We start from the raw sequence: 15,226 nt of genomic DNA on the forward strand, positions 1-15,226 counted from the left end.
CTTTACTCTGTACCTAATCCCATGCTGTAACTGCCGGGGGAGCAGCTTAAACTAAGATAGTTGTCATTTCCAACGTATCAAATACCTGACCATTACTCTGAGGCAGTGTTTGTGTTGATCAGTCCTGTTATTACAAAACTCCTTCTGTTCACCCTGTAACGTTTTGTCTCTCACTGGGGTCCGGCTTCCTCAGGCAGTTCCTTCACGTGTTAGTGCTGAGCGTTGCTATTGTACCGTGGGAGGCATCACAGTCAGTCTCCATCCTGATTTCCACATCACTAACATCAGCCGTATCCACTCCTGCCTGAGCTAATCTTCTGTTGAAACCTGCATCCATGTCTTGGTTATCACAAGAAAGTATATCCTGAGAACAACAGATATAAATAATGTAATAGGATTATAATCAATGATTTTTACTTCACTGATTGAAACCAGGCAAGGTCTGTGATCAGAGCGGGGCGTCATGCTCCGCTGAATAAGTTACACAGAATGTACAGCACAGGAACAGGCCATTCAGCCCAACTGCTCCATGCCGGTGTTTATGCTCCACACGAACCTCCTCCCATCCTTCTTCATCTGAAACTATCAGCATAACCTCCTATTCCTTTCTCCTCCATGTGGTTATCACGCTTCCCCTTAAATGAATCAATGCCTTTCACATCAACCACGCTCTGTGGGAGCGAGTTCCACATTCTCACCTCTCTCTAGGTAAAGAGGTTTCTCCTGAATGCCTGATGGATTTTATAAATGAATATTTTATATTCATGGCCGCTATTTTATTCTCATATTTTTTCATGATTTTAGTTTTTATAAACTCTATTATAAATTTGTCAACACACCTTGTCTCACCAGCACATTGTGTTTGCTTTTCCGCTGTCGACTTAATCAGATTACAAGTAACGATTAGAATCCGGCTCAAAAACTGCAGGAGGCCAAATCTACACACGAGACCAGGACTCAATGGCTTCTGTTATCACATAATCACAGAATCATTCAGCACAGAAAGAGGCCTTCAGTTCATCGAGCCTGTGCCGGCTCTTTGAAAAAGCTATTCAATTAGTGCCACTCCCCTGTTCCTTTCCCACAATCCTGCAAATCCCTCACTTCCAGTATTGCTTCCGTTCACTTTGGAAAATTAATATTGAATGTGCTTCGATCACTTTTTCAGGCAGTGCATTCCAGCTCATAACAACTCACAGCGTAGAACAAATTCTCCTCGTCTTCCCTCTGGTTCGTTTCCCAATTATTTTAAATCTTTGTCTTCCGGTTAGCAACCCTCCTGCCAGTAGAATTTTTTGCTCCTTATTTACTCTGTGAAACCTGCCATAAATTTCAACATCTCCAATATATCTCCCTTTAATATTCCGTGCTCTCTGGGGTATAATTCCAGCATTTCTTGTCTCTCCGCATAAATTAAGACCATCATCCTTTGTACCTTTGCTGTAAATCTCCTCTGTGCCCACTCCAAGGCCTTGACACCCTTCCTAAATTGTGCTGCCAAGAATTGGACAAATACACCAGCCGGGGCCTAAATGGTCATTTATAATTATTCAGCATAACTTCCTTGCTTTTGTTCCCTGCCCCTATTTATAAATTTAAGAAATCACACAACACCAGGTTATAGTCCAACAGCTTTATTTGAAATCACAAGCTTTCAGAGCGCTGCTGCTTCGTCAGGTGAAGTGGAGAGATGCATAAAATCACAGCTTATATAGTCAGAGAGTAATGTCAGATGTTTACAGGTAATCTTTCTAACTGCCATTAATCACACCTCGGCAGAGAGATAATCACAGGTGTAAATGGTGTCCAGCAGTTCAGTCAGGGAAACATTACATCAAAGAACAATGAGGTGGGGTCACAAGGGATCAAATGTTGCAGATGCTGGGGTCTGTATGGAAAACAAAAAAACTGACAAAGAACACAGCAGATCCGGCCGCATCTGTGTGGAGAAACCAAGGCAACGATGACTCGAGTCTGGATGACCCTACGTCAGGTGGGGTTACATGTAGCGTGACATGAATCCAAGATCCCGGATCAGGCCGTCCTCATGGGTGTGGAACTTGGCTATCAGTTTCTGCTCGATGATTTTGCGTTGTTGTGTGTCTCGAAGGCCGCCTTGGAAAATGCTTACCCGAAGATCGGAGGCTGAATGTCCTTGACTGCTGAAGTGTTCCCCGACTGGGAGGGAACACTCCTGCCTGGCGATTGTTGCACAGTGTCCGTTCATCCGTTGTCACAGTGTCTGCATGGTCTCGCCGATGTACCATGCTCCAGGGCATCCTTTCCTTCAACGTATGACGTAGACAACGTTGGCCGAGTCACATGAGTATGTACCATGTACCTGGTGGGTGGTGTCCTCACGTGTGATGATGGTATCTGTGTTGATGATCTGGCATGTCTTGCAGAGGTTGCTTTGGCAGGGTTGTGTGGTGTCGTGATCGCTATTCTCCTGAAATCTGGGTAATTTGCTGTGAACGATGGTCTGTTTGAGGTTAGGCGGCTGTTTGAAGGCAAGTAGTGGAGGCGTGGGGATGGCATCGATGACATGCTAAGGCTGCGAAGAACATGGCGTAGTTTCTCTGCTCCGGGAAAGTACTGGGCGACGAATGGTACACTGTTGGTTGTGTCCCGTGTTTGTCTTCTGAGGGTGTCTATGCGATTTTTCGCTGTGGCCCGGCAGAACTGTCGATCGACGAGTCGAGCGTCATATCCCGTTCTTACGAGGGCGTCTTTCAGCGTCTGTAGGTGTCCATCACGTTCCTCCTCATCTGAGCAGATCCTGTGTATTCCCAGGGCTTGTCCACAGGGGATGGCTTCTTTAACGTGGTTAGGTTGGAAGCTGGAGAAGTGGAGCATCGTGAGGTTGTCCGTGGGCTTGCGGTAGAGTGATGTGCTGAGGTGTCTTTCTTTGATGGAGATTCGTGTGTCCAAGAATGAAACCGATTCTGAGGAGTAGTCCATGATGAGTTTGATGGTGGGATGGAACTTGTTGATGTTATTGTTAAGTCCGTGAATAATTGAGACACGGACCAGCAGGAGTGAAAGCAAACAAGTCTTTACTGGTGGAAGTCAATAGTGAAACTAACAAACAGAGGCTCCTAGCGCCTTTTAAACAGGGGTGGTCACTGCCGGTACTGCAGTTTGAGACCAGTTATTATCTTAAAGGTACATACACAACAATTCCTCCCCTTTTAGATAAACAGTACATAACATTCATTTAACAACTAAATGATAATGAATTACAATCACAATTACTGTTGCTAGATACATTGGTTAAGTTTAAGCAATTATAAGTTCAGTCTTTGAGGAGGCTTCCTGATTCTGTCTGGATAACGCCTCTTTGGGGTATCAGGTTCTTCTGGCAATGTTGCGTCGGGATCAATGTCTTTGTTTGGTTCATCTGCTTCCAATATTACCGGTTCTGCGGTAGCTGCAATTGGAACGTGAATTTCATTACCAGGTGTATCAGATCGTGGTGTGGAGTTGACGTTTTCCAGTGACTCTAGAATCTGGTCAGCATGGCGTCTTACAATGCTCTCCCCAACGTCCATGGTATACATGAGAGGTCCTTGTCATGTACAAATCGTTCCTGGCTGCCAATTCTCAGTGCGGTAGTCCCGGGCCAAAACTGGTTGACCTATCTTAAAACTCCTGGTCGGCCTTTCATTCATATTCTGAATCTGCCTGTTCTCCACATCTCTTCAGACGTTTGGCTTAACCAAATCCAAGCAGCATCGTAGTCTTCGATTGAAGAACATCATGGCTGGAGTTTGGTTGGTAACGACATGTGTCGCATTCTGGTAGGCAAACAAGAAGTTGTCCACCTTGTGTTGTAGGGGTATATCTTCATTACACATTGCCTTGATAGCCTTCTTGAAAATTTGGGCAAACCTCTTGGCCAATCCATTAGTGGCTGGATGATATGGGGCAGATGTGTAATGCTTAACGCCATTGTTCTTTAAGAACCTCCGGAACTCTTCAGACACAAACTGTGGTCCATTGTCAGAGCAAATCTGTTCAGGCAGCCCATTCCTGGCGAATATGGTTCGCAAAACTGTGATAGTTTTTTCCGTGGTGGTTGAGCACATTTTTATTACCTCTGGCCACTTTGAATGTGCATCCACCGCAATTAAAAACATCGAGTCCATGAAGGGACCAGCAAAATCAATGTGCACCCGTTGCCATGGAGATGAGTGCCACTCCCATGGATGCAGAGGAGCTTGTGGTGGGGCATTTTGGACCTCCTGGCATCCTGCACAGCTCTTGGTCATCTCTTCGGTTTCTCTATCGAATCCCGGCCACCACACAAATGCTCTGGCTAAGTTCTTCATTTTTACCCCACCCAGATGACCCTCATGAAGCTCATTGAGTACTCTATCCGTCAACTTAGGTGGAATTACTACTCTGGATCCACACATCAAGGTCCCTCTGCACACTGACAGCTGTTCTCTTCTCGGCGAGAATGCTGGCAGCAGTGTTTCGCCATGTGCTGGCCATTCCTTCACCGTTAAATCATAGACCCGTGATAGTGTCGGGTCATTCCGTGTTTCGTTTTCTATGTTTGCATTCATCACAGGGAGACATTCGACTATGGTCGAGTGGAATAACTCCATAGGAAAAGGGACCATCTCTGCAGCCGTTGTGCCGTCAAATTCGGTACACCCATCTGAGGGTGGAAAATGGAGACAAGAGTTTGATGATCGGTTAGTAGAGTGAATTTTTGACCGTGCAGGTAGTGATTGAACTTCTTCACCCCCCACACTAGGCTGAGGGCCTCTCTGCCAATCTGAGCGTAGTTACGCTCGGCAGAAGTTAACGAGCGTGACGCAAAACCTATCGGCCTCTCTAACCCATCAAGGAACTTATGTGACAGTACCGCAACAATGCCGTAGGGAGACGCATCACACGCCAGTCTGATTGGCAGTGCTGGGTTTTAGTGAGCCAACACTTCCCTTGAAGTGATTAAGTCCTTACTCTTCTGAAAAGCACGCTTACAATCATCGCTCCATTTCCATGCTACCCCCGTTCGAAGCAGGGCGTGCAGTGGGTGCAAAATTGTCGACAAATTCGGCAAAAACTTATGATAATAATTCACCAATCCGAGGAATGACCTCAGTTGCGACACATTTCAGGCGCTGGGGCCTTAACAACCGCTTCAATTTTGTCAGGGGACTTATATAACCCCTCTTCATCAATCACGTGGCCACAATACGATATCTGTTTCTTAAAAAATTCGCACTTGTGGCGGTTGGCTCGCAGCCCATGTTCCCGTAGTCTAGTGAGCACCTGTTCTAGGTTGTTAAGGTGATCACTGTCATCTTCACCTGTTACAAGGATGTCGTCCAAGTAACACTGAGTCCCCGGAATCCCTTGCAGGACTTGTTCCATCGCTCTTTGCCATATCGCCGGAGCCGATGCTACTCCGAATACCAATCGATGATACTGGTAAAGACCTTTGTGAATGTTTATCGTGAGATACTTCCTAGAGGACTCTTCAACCTCCATCTGGAAATATGCTTGTGCTAGGTCAATTTTTGTAAAAACTCCAGACTGTGAGGCGAAGATGTCTTCTATCCTTGGAAGAGGATATTGTACTGTGTGAAGGACAGGGTTCACCGTCACCTTGAAATCCCCACAGATGCGAATTTTCCTTGGCTCTCCGGACTTATTGCTTAACGTTTTCTTCATGACAGGAACGATTCGTGTCGCCCACTCGCTCCAGTCGACCTTAGACAACACGCCCACCTTCTCCAGATTCTCCAGCTCTGCCTCGACGGCTGGGTGAATTGCTTTAAAAATCTTGGGAACTGCATTCCCTTCTATTTTTATCGAGGCGGTTACGCCTTTAAGCGTGCACAGTTCTTGTTGAAATACCTCTTTGGCATTAGCTAAGATTGTTGACAATCGTCCAGGAGTGACATCTTCATCTTTTTTACCATCCACCGTCATTGCATGAATGGAATGCCAATCCAAGTTTATCTTCCTGATCCATTCCCGTCCCAATAACGGTGGTCCACCATTTGGCAGTATGTAGATATACAATTTCCGTATTTTCTTGCCATTGTATTCGACAGGCACACTTATCTTTCCTCTGGGGTATACTTTTTGCCCCGTATATGTCGTCAAGACGATGGATGTCTCTCTCAAGGGTATGTGTGAAAATAGCCGTTCGTAGTCTCGTCGATTCATGACGGTTAGCGCTGATCCTGTATCCAATTCCATTTTAACTTAGGACCCTGCTATCGTGAGGGTGACCCAAATGGTTCGGTGATCCTCTTTTGCGATTACATTGTGAAGTTTGAGACAGCTTAGTCTCCTGTTCTCGGATTCACTATCGCTCATCTGTTCTTCGGGACTACTGTCCGTCATCTTTTGTACTTTCTTGTACGGTTCCTTAGTAGCCTTTTTGTTGTCGCTGGTCTTCTTCCCAGACCTGCAAACTCTGCAATGTGTCCAATCTTCCCGCATTGTCTGCATATTTTGTCTTTGGACCAGCAGTCCTTCTGGTCATGTTTAGTTCTGCCACAGCGATAACATTTTGCAAATCCCCGTGTCATTTCGTGGGTGCTGTATTCCTGTGGTTTTGTTGAATTTCTGCAACTCCCCTGGCTGCTGCTTCATACGATACTGCCACGCTGAAAGCCTTATCTAGCGTCAGCTCTTTTTCTGTGAGTAACTTCTTCTGTGTTCCTTCACTCAGGAGTCCACAGACAAATTTGTCCCGTAGGGTATCTGCCAGTCCTGCTCCGAACTGGCAGTGCTTTGATAGCTTGCGTAGTTCTGTAAGATACTCAGCATTGCTCTCATCTTTCTGCTGAGTTCTCCTGTGGAATTTAAATCTTTCTGCTATCAACAGCGGTGCAGGGTTTAAGTGTTCGTGTAGGACAGCAACAATTTCTTTAAAACTCTTTGCCTTCGGTTTGGCTGGAGTAATCAGGTCCCGCAATAGGCCGTACGTTCTAGCGCCCATTAAGTTTAGCAATATCGATGCCTTTTTCCCCTCCGCTATTTCGTTTGCCTCAAAATATACCTCGACTCTTTCCACATACGTGGTCCAGTCCTCTAATGTATTATCAAAAGCAGTGATACAGCCAGTCTTCGGCATCTTGCAAATCTATAATGGCGCCTCCCGTGCTTTGCCTTCTTCCCCGATTTAACAAAATGGCGCCTCCCGCGCTTTGCCTTCTTCCCCGCTGTTGTTAGCGCTGCTTTCCACGGATTCTTGCACGTTAAATATTGATTCTTTTTCTTTTATTACTTTCCCGTCATGGAGCGGACCCTCTGGGACACTTCCCTCCCTCTTCTTAGGTCCGAACGCTGCCCGGCTTCGAAGCACCAGCCGCGCCCTGTGTGCTCCACCCTCTCTCTCTCTCTTTGCCTCCTGACTCGCTGCCCGGCCCCGTTGAAAAGCCACCCGATCGAGCTTCAGCCCGCCGCAGCCCAGGAAGGATCAGAGCACTACCTACCACCAGCTCGACTAGCTGCGAAACCACAGACTGGTGAACCGAACCTGGCTCTTGACAGTCTCTCCTGCAAGTTTTCAAACCGATGATTGACGGTCAACGCCCGTTTCTCGAGTTTCTTTGGACTCATTTTTTTTTTTTCTTTCTTCTGGCTCCGACCTTCAACAACGTTGTCTGAGGTGCTGCCGAGCTGCAGGTAAGTTCATTTCTTACTCGTCGCCAGTGTTAAGTCCGTGAATAATTGAGACACGGACCAGCAGGAGTGAAAACAAAGAAGTCTTTACTGGTGGAAGTCAATAGTGAAACTAACAAACAGATGCTCTCTAGCCCCTTTTATGCAGGGTGGTCACTGCCGGTACTGCAGTCTGAGACCAGTTATTCTCTTAAAGGTACATACACAACAGTTATCGTGTAGTCTTTTCAGTGATTCTTCGCCGTGGGTCCATAGGAAGAAAATGTCGTCGATGTATCTGGTGTATAGCGTTGGTTAGAGGTCATGTGCAGCGAGGAATTCTTGCTCGAACTTGTGCATGAAGATGTTGGCGTATTGGGGTGCGAATTTGGTCCCCATGGCTGTTCCGTGTGTTTGGGGTAAGAACTGGTTGTCGAAGGTGAAGGCATTGTGGTCAAGGAGGAAGTGGATGAGTTGTAGGATGGCGTCTGGAGATTGGCTGTTGTTGGTGTTGAGTACTGAGGCTGTCGCAGCGATGCCGTCATCGTGGGGGATACTGGTGTAGAGTGCCGAGACGTCCATCGTGGCGAGGAGTGTTCCTGGTTCGACTGGTCCGTATGTGCAGAGTTTCTGTAAGAAGTCTATAATGTCACGACAGAAGCTGAGGGTTCCCTGTACGATGGGTTTCAGGATGCCCTCGACGTATCCAGAGAGGTTCTTACACAGGGTTCCGTTGCCTGATATGATAGGACGTCCGGGTGTGTTGGCTTTGTTTATCTTTGGGAGGCAGTAAAAGTCTCCCACTTGGGGAGTACGTGGGATGAAAGCACGTAGGATGCTTTGAAGGTCTGGATCGAAGGTCTTGATCAGTCTGTTGTGTTGGCGTGTGTGTTCTTTTGTCGGATCTGCGGGTAACTGTCTGTAGTGTTCCTGGTTGTCCAGTTGTCGGTATGCTTCTTTGCAATAGTCCGTTCTGTTCTGTATGATGATGGCTCCTCCTTTGTCTAATGGTTTGATGATGATGTTGCGGTTGGTCTTGAGAGCGTGGATGGCGTTGCGTTGTGCTCGGGTGACATTCTGGACTGTCTTGTGAGTGTGGCTGATGAATCTGGCATTGATGCATCTCCTGACAGCTTGAGCATACATGTCAAGCTAAGGGCAGCGCCCCTCCGGAGGGGTCCAATTTGACTCTTTCTTCTTCGGTTGCTGCACTGTGGATTCCTCTGTCTGCTGGTTCGGATCATTGATTGTCTCATTGGGTTCGCTGCTGACATCTTGGGATTTGTGGAAGAATTCCCCGAGCCTCATTCTCCTGATGAATTCCTCTGTGTCTGCCGCGAGACGGATGGGGTCCATTTTGGTGTTGGGGCAGAAATTGAGCCCTCGGCTGAGAACTTCAATTTCGTCTGGTTGAAGGGTGTGGTCGGACAGGTTGATGATGGACTTCCCTGTGGTTTCAACCGTGGTACCAGGAGAGGCTTGGTTGCTGCTGCTGGTGATGCCGAGCTTCTCAAGCTTCCTGTTCTTGGTGTGCATGTAGGCAGAGTAGTTCCGTTGCCTCGTCTGTTTGGCGGTATCTCGTAGCTGGTCTGCTGTGTCCTGAGCACAGGCTGAGAACATGGACTCCATCTCGGTTTCGAGGTTTCTGTGTCTGCTGTATAGCTGGTGTATGAGATGTTTGAGCAGTGTCCGAGAGGTACGACGGCAGAGTCTCTCAGCATAGTCTGTGTTGTAGGTCGACTTGAGTGGTTTCGTGATCTGTAGTCCTTTCGGGATCTTGTCTGCTTTCTTGCATCTCTGTAGAAACTTGATGTCTGTGTCAATATGCGTGATCTTCTTGGAGATCCTCTCCACTTTGAGCTGGCAGTTTGTGGTGTCGACAGTAGCCACGGTGTGGAGATGCCGGTGTTGGACTAGGGTGGACAAATGTATGAAATCACACAACATCAGGTTATAGTCCAACAGCTTTATTTGAAATCACAAGCTTTCAGCTGCGCTGCCCGTGTCAGGCACAAAATCAAAGTAAAAAGCAGAAGAAACAGTAAAAGATACAGGCCTAGAAATTCAGTGCCCTTAGCACCGATTTTGCGGCGCTAGAGGGCCTAGCGCTGCAATTGGCGCCGGTTCCTAAATTGCCTGGGGCCCTTCCGCGGCGGTAGACCGGTAGCGCTGCGCCGGCACTGATGACGTCATCGGTGTGCGCAGCGTCCCGGTTGCCGTGGTAACCCGGCCCCAAGCCGAAATTCAGTTGCGGCTGCCTCGCCAGTGGCAGCCGCAACTAAGACTCCGGCAAACGAGTGTTGTCGGAGTCTGCGCCGGCGCTTTAAGGAGGCGCGGCGGCCGGCCGCTTTCCCGCCGGCCGCCTGCCCGCAGCTCCCTCCCCGGACTTCTCCCCCCCCCCGGAACAGATGCAAGCCCGGCACTTGTCCGAGGTGCCGGGCTCATTTTTGAAGAGATTTGCGCGGGCCGCGGCCGGGCGCAGGCAGCTCCTCCTTAACGGAAGGAGGAGGCCTGCACTTCCCGAGCCTGCCGCACTGCAGCGGGCGCTGCAGCGCTGGAATAGCGCCGCAATGCGGCGCGTTGCGCCAGTTTTCAGGCGCTAAAACCCTTCAGCAGCGCCGGCAGCCATTTGGGCGCGGCGCTACTGCATTTTTGGCGTGCGCAAAGGGACTTAGCGCCGGCGCTAACTTCCGGCGCTAAAGCCCTGGCGCAGCGCAAACTCAATTTCTAGGCCACAGTGTTACAAACAGTAATAGAGAACATTCATCATGGTTGGCCAAAAGGTTCATGTCCAAAGTACTTTCACATCAGGTCAGAATTGAGTGTCGCAAGTGGACTATTACTAAAACAGAACAGAATAGTCATTCCACAGGCTCTACGTCAAGACATGCTCAAAAGGATTCATGAGGGTCACCTCGGAATTGAAAATGCAAAAGGAGAGCAAGAGACACTGTTTATTGGCCTGGCATAAATAAGGACATTGAGAACATGGTAGGCGAATGTGAGACATTTCAGAAACACCAAAACAAACAAGCAAAGGAACCAATGATAGTAGCTGACTTACCAACAGCACCGTGGCAAAAGGTTGGTATGGACCTCTTTCATTTGAATGGTAAAGACTATCTAATTGTGATTGACTGCTATTCTAACTATCCTGAGAAGACGCTGCTCTCAAGCACCACAGCAAGCAGTGTCATAATGCATGTGAAATCCATCTTCGCCAGACATGGAATTCCCAGGGATGCCGTTAGCAACAATGGTCCGTGCTTCAACTGTAAGGAGTGGCAACAGTTTGCAGCACATTTATGACATCCAACACATCACATCCAGTCCTCTGTATGCTCAGTCGAATGGTAATGCAGAGAAAGGTGTTCAAGTTCTCAAACAGCTACTGAAGAAAGCAACAGAAAGCAAGTCTGATCCTTATCTCGCCCTGCTGAGCTGCCAAGCCTCCACTTTAGACTCTGGTTCTTCACCTGCTGAACTCCTAATGGGTCGCAAGTTGCGCACCACGCTACTCTGCTGTGCAAAGAAAAGCAGAGTAAGGAACTGAGACAGAGACTTCAACTGTTAAAGCTGAAACAGAAATCACACTATGACAAGTCATCCAAAACTCTGAAACCATTGACAAGGGATGATGTTGTCAGGATTGAGGATACAGATACATGGAACAGGAAAGCTACAGTTCTGGAGGAAGTAGGACCAAGGTCATACACTGTTAGAACTGAGGAAGGACAGATTCTCAGGAGGAACCGCCGTTCCCTCCTAAAAACACAAGAGACTATCCAAGAGCAAATCGATGACAATGTCGCAACTGAATCTTGTCACTCACCACCAGAACAATCTAACACAAACACACATACAGGCTCTCATGAAAACACATCAGACTTACCTGTGCTGAGAAGATCCACACGTGAAGTAAAAAAGCCTGATAGACTTAATCTTTGAGTACAAAGAAAACTATAATAAAAGAATGAAAAGCTTAGAATTCATAAAGTAAAGCTTTGAAAATGTGTTGACTGTTGTGAAGGTGTTTATGTCGTTATATAAAAAAACCAAGTTCATTCGAAGGTTTATAGAGCACTAACAAAAGTCTTACTGACATCATCTTTATCATTTTTCTTGAAAGTTGATTGATGTTGATTATGTTTAACCTCAAAGGAAGGGGGATGTAATGATCAGTAACATGTCACTCTAGAATGGTACGCTAGGTGGAGCTGTATATATAAGAGTGGGCTGCCCACGATGCACTAGGTTACCCACAAGGCAGTAGTCAAGATGGATGCTGTACAGAAGTCCACATGATTGAATAAAGTGACTAGCTCAATCTAGCTGTTCATAATGAAAATGTCTAGTTATTAATGAACATAACAGGGAGCAGGAAGGGAAGGGGATCCTGGGGGTTGATTTTATCATAGGCCACCGGATCCTAGTTGATCTCAGGAACTGTGGGGAGCATGCACCGGCAAAGAGAGTGAAGTGGCAGTTATCCCAGGGAAACAGGGCAAGGGGACCTTGTGTACCCTAAAACCCAAGGAGGGTTATGACCTCGAGCAAATGGTCAGTAACACTCCAGTGGAGTACCATGCATTTGTGCGAGCACACCTCGATGCATTTGCCACCCACAAGCATGATTGTGGGAGTTTGAACGGGGCGAAGTGAGTGTAGATGGGGACCCCATGACCCAGCCACAAAAGCAGTATAATTTCCCCAAGGAGGCGAAGGCAGACATGGAAATGGCCATGACATGTCTGGTTAAACAGGGGGTATTTTGACTGATAGCCACCCACGTGAACTCTCCACTGTGGCCGGTTGGCAAACCGGGCAACTCCTGGAGAGCCATGGTGGACTATCTTGTGCTCAATCGAAACATCCCCGCCTGTGCACCCACGGTCGCAGCTGTCGTCGACCTCATTGTAAGTATTAAAGCCTCCGCAACCACCTTCACGGTGCTGGATATTTCCAACGGGTTTTGGTCCATCCCTCTACGGAGAGAGGACCAGTACAAGTTTGCCTTCACATTTAAAGGCCAACAATACACCTGGAACTGCCTACCACAGGGGTTCAACAACAGACCAAGCATTTTTCTCCAATGTATGGCAGATTGTTTGAAGGGCTTCAGCCGGCCTCGGCAGTTAGTTCAGTATGTGGATGACCTGCTCCTATTCACCGATGAAGGAGAGGAGCACGGTCCACTACTGGCTGAACTGCTGGAGCTGCTCAGGCAAGAAGGCTTTAAAATAATCCCTAAGAAATTACAGATCGGCCAACAGGTAGTAAAATTCCTGGGGCTGACTTTGCGAGCAGGGGAAAGGGCCATCGATAAAGCCAGAAGGGAAACAGTACAGGAGTTCCCAGCCCCCAATACAGTGACAGGAGTGAGATGTTTTCTAGGGCTAACAGGGTACTGCAGAGATTTTATTGAGGATTACACAGCAACAGCAGCCCCTCTGCTCCGACTCCTATATAAGGGAGTGGAGTGGGTTTGGGGTGAGGGTTGCCAGGCAGCATTTGTAAAACTCAAACAAGATCTGCAGACCGCACCGGCTCTAGGGGCCATTGGTGGGGAGAAGGAGTTTTTCCTGGAGTTAGCAGCCAGCGGGGACAGTCTGAGTGCCGTGCTGCTCCAGAAACGGCACAGTCAGCTGAGACCGGTGGTTTACTCCTCCAGGATACTCACCGATGTGGAGCAGGGCTACTCCAACTGTGAGAGGCACCTCATCGGCACTCACTGGGCTGTGAGCAGATCATTGATCTTCACAGGCACCTCGCCCATCACCCTCCTCACCCATCACACGCCCACCCAGATGCTCCTAGATGGGAGAATTAAAGATGGGACAGTGAGCAGTGTCTGCATTGCTCGCTGGACCCTGCTTCTCTCCCAGATGGACCTAAGGGTGAAAGGTCTCTGCGATCCGAAGCTCGCAGCCAACATGATCTATCCAGGGCCGGCCCATTGAAGGAGTATGGGAAGTCAACATAGGTTTTCGGGCCGGGATACACCCCAGAGGCCGCGAAATCTATGTAGACGGTTCAAGCACAGTATCTGCTGGGGAACGACCTATAGGGTGTGGAGTTTATGACCCAGGGGCAGACATTGCCCTGGCAATTAAGCCCTCATTGTACTCGGCATTGAGGGGAAATGGCACATCGCCTACAACCCGCAGTCATCAGGTCCTGTAACCAAAGGAAATTGGGTACTCACCTGATAGATCCAATACACACCGTACCGCATCAGTAGACTCGTGATGACTGACCAGCTAAGCAGGTGAAGTCCTCTACCGCGTCCGGGGTACGGCAGGACCCAACCGACACATCTAGAGAACTCCGAAATTGCGAACCTCTACAACAGTCAAAAGTAGTCGTTCTGGTGAGCATTATCCCTGGTCCTCTGGAGCCCAACTTAGCTAGGGAAGTGGAATTGGGAGGGGTGTAGTATTCATAGAAACATAGAAGATAGGAGCAGGAGTAGGCCATTCAGCCCCTCGAGCCTGCTCCGCTATTCAATGCGATCATGGCTGATCATCCAAATTCAGTACCCTGTCCCTGCCTTCTCCCCATACCCCTTGGTCCCTTTAGCCTTAAAAATATATCTAACTCCTTCTTGAATATATTTAATGAATTGGCCTCAACTGCCTTTTGTGGTAGAGAATTCCACAGGTTCACCACTCTCTGGGTGAAGAAATTCCTCCTCATTTCAGTCCTAAATGGCCTACCCATTATCCTTAGACTGTGACCCCTAGTTCTGGACTCCCCGACCATCGGGAACATCCTTCCTTCACCTAGTCTGACCAGTCCTGTCAGAATTTTATAATTTTCAATGAGATCCCCTCTCATTCTTCTATACTCCAGCGAGTACAAGCCCAATTGTCCCAATCTCTCCTCATACATCATTCCTGCCATCCCAGGTATCAGACTGGTGAATCTTCGCTGAACTCCTTCCATGGCAAGAACATCCTTCCTCAGATAAGGCGACCAAAACTCCACACAATACTCAAGATGTGGTCTCACCAAGGCCCTGTACAACTGCAGCAAGACATCCTTGTTCCTTTACTCAAACCCTCTCACTACGAAGGCCAACATACCATTTGCCTTCTTAACCGCCTGCTGCACCTGCATGCTTACCTTCAGTGACTGGTGCACAATGACACCCAGGTCTCATTGCACTTCCCCTTTTCCTAACCTATTGCCATTCAAATAATAACCTGCCTTCCTGTTTTTGCCACCAAAGTGGATAACCCCACAATTATTCACGTTATATTGCATCTGCCATGCTTCTGCCCAATCACCCAACCTGTCCAAATCATCCTGTCGTTTCTCAGCATCCTCCTCAAAGCACACACGCCCACCCAGCTTTGTGTCGTCTGCAAATTTGGAGATATTACATCCAGTTCCCTTGTCTAGATCATTAATATATATTGTGAATAGCTGGGGTCCAAGGACCGATCCCTGCAGTACCCCACTAGTCACTGCCTGCCACTCAGAAAAAGACCCGTTTATTCCATCTCTTTGTCTGTCAACCAGTTCTCTATCCAAGTAAATACCTTGCCCCCAATCCCATGTGCCTTAACTTTACACGCTAATCTCTTAT

General features: G+C 48.0%; 1 pseudogene; it reads right to left on the reverse strand.

Annotated features, from left to right (window-relative positions):
- Positions 1–202: 202 nt before the first annotated feature.
- Positions 203–9,582, reverse strand: LOC147083080 (uncharacterized; annotated as a pseudogene).
- Between the last annotated feature and the right edge of the window lie 5,644 nt (positions 9,583–15,226).

The sequence above is a fragment of the Somniosus microcephalus genome, unplaced genomic scaffold (assembly GCF_052327205.1).
Source record: "Somniosus microcephalus isolate GS21.2 unplaced genomic scaffold, FLI_Smic_1.0 scaffold96, whole genome shotgun sequence".
NCBI lineage: Eukaryota > Metazoa > Chordata > Chondrichthyes > Squaliformes > Somniosidae > Somniosus > Somniosus microcephalus.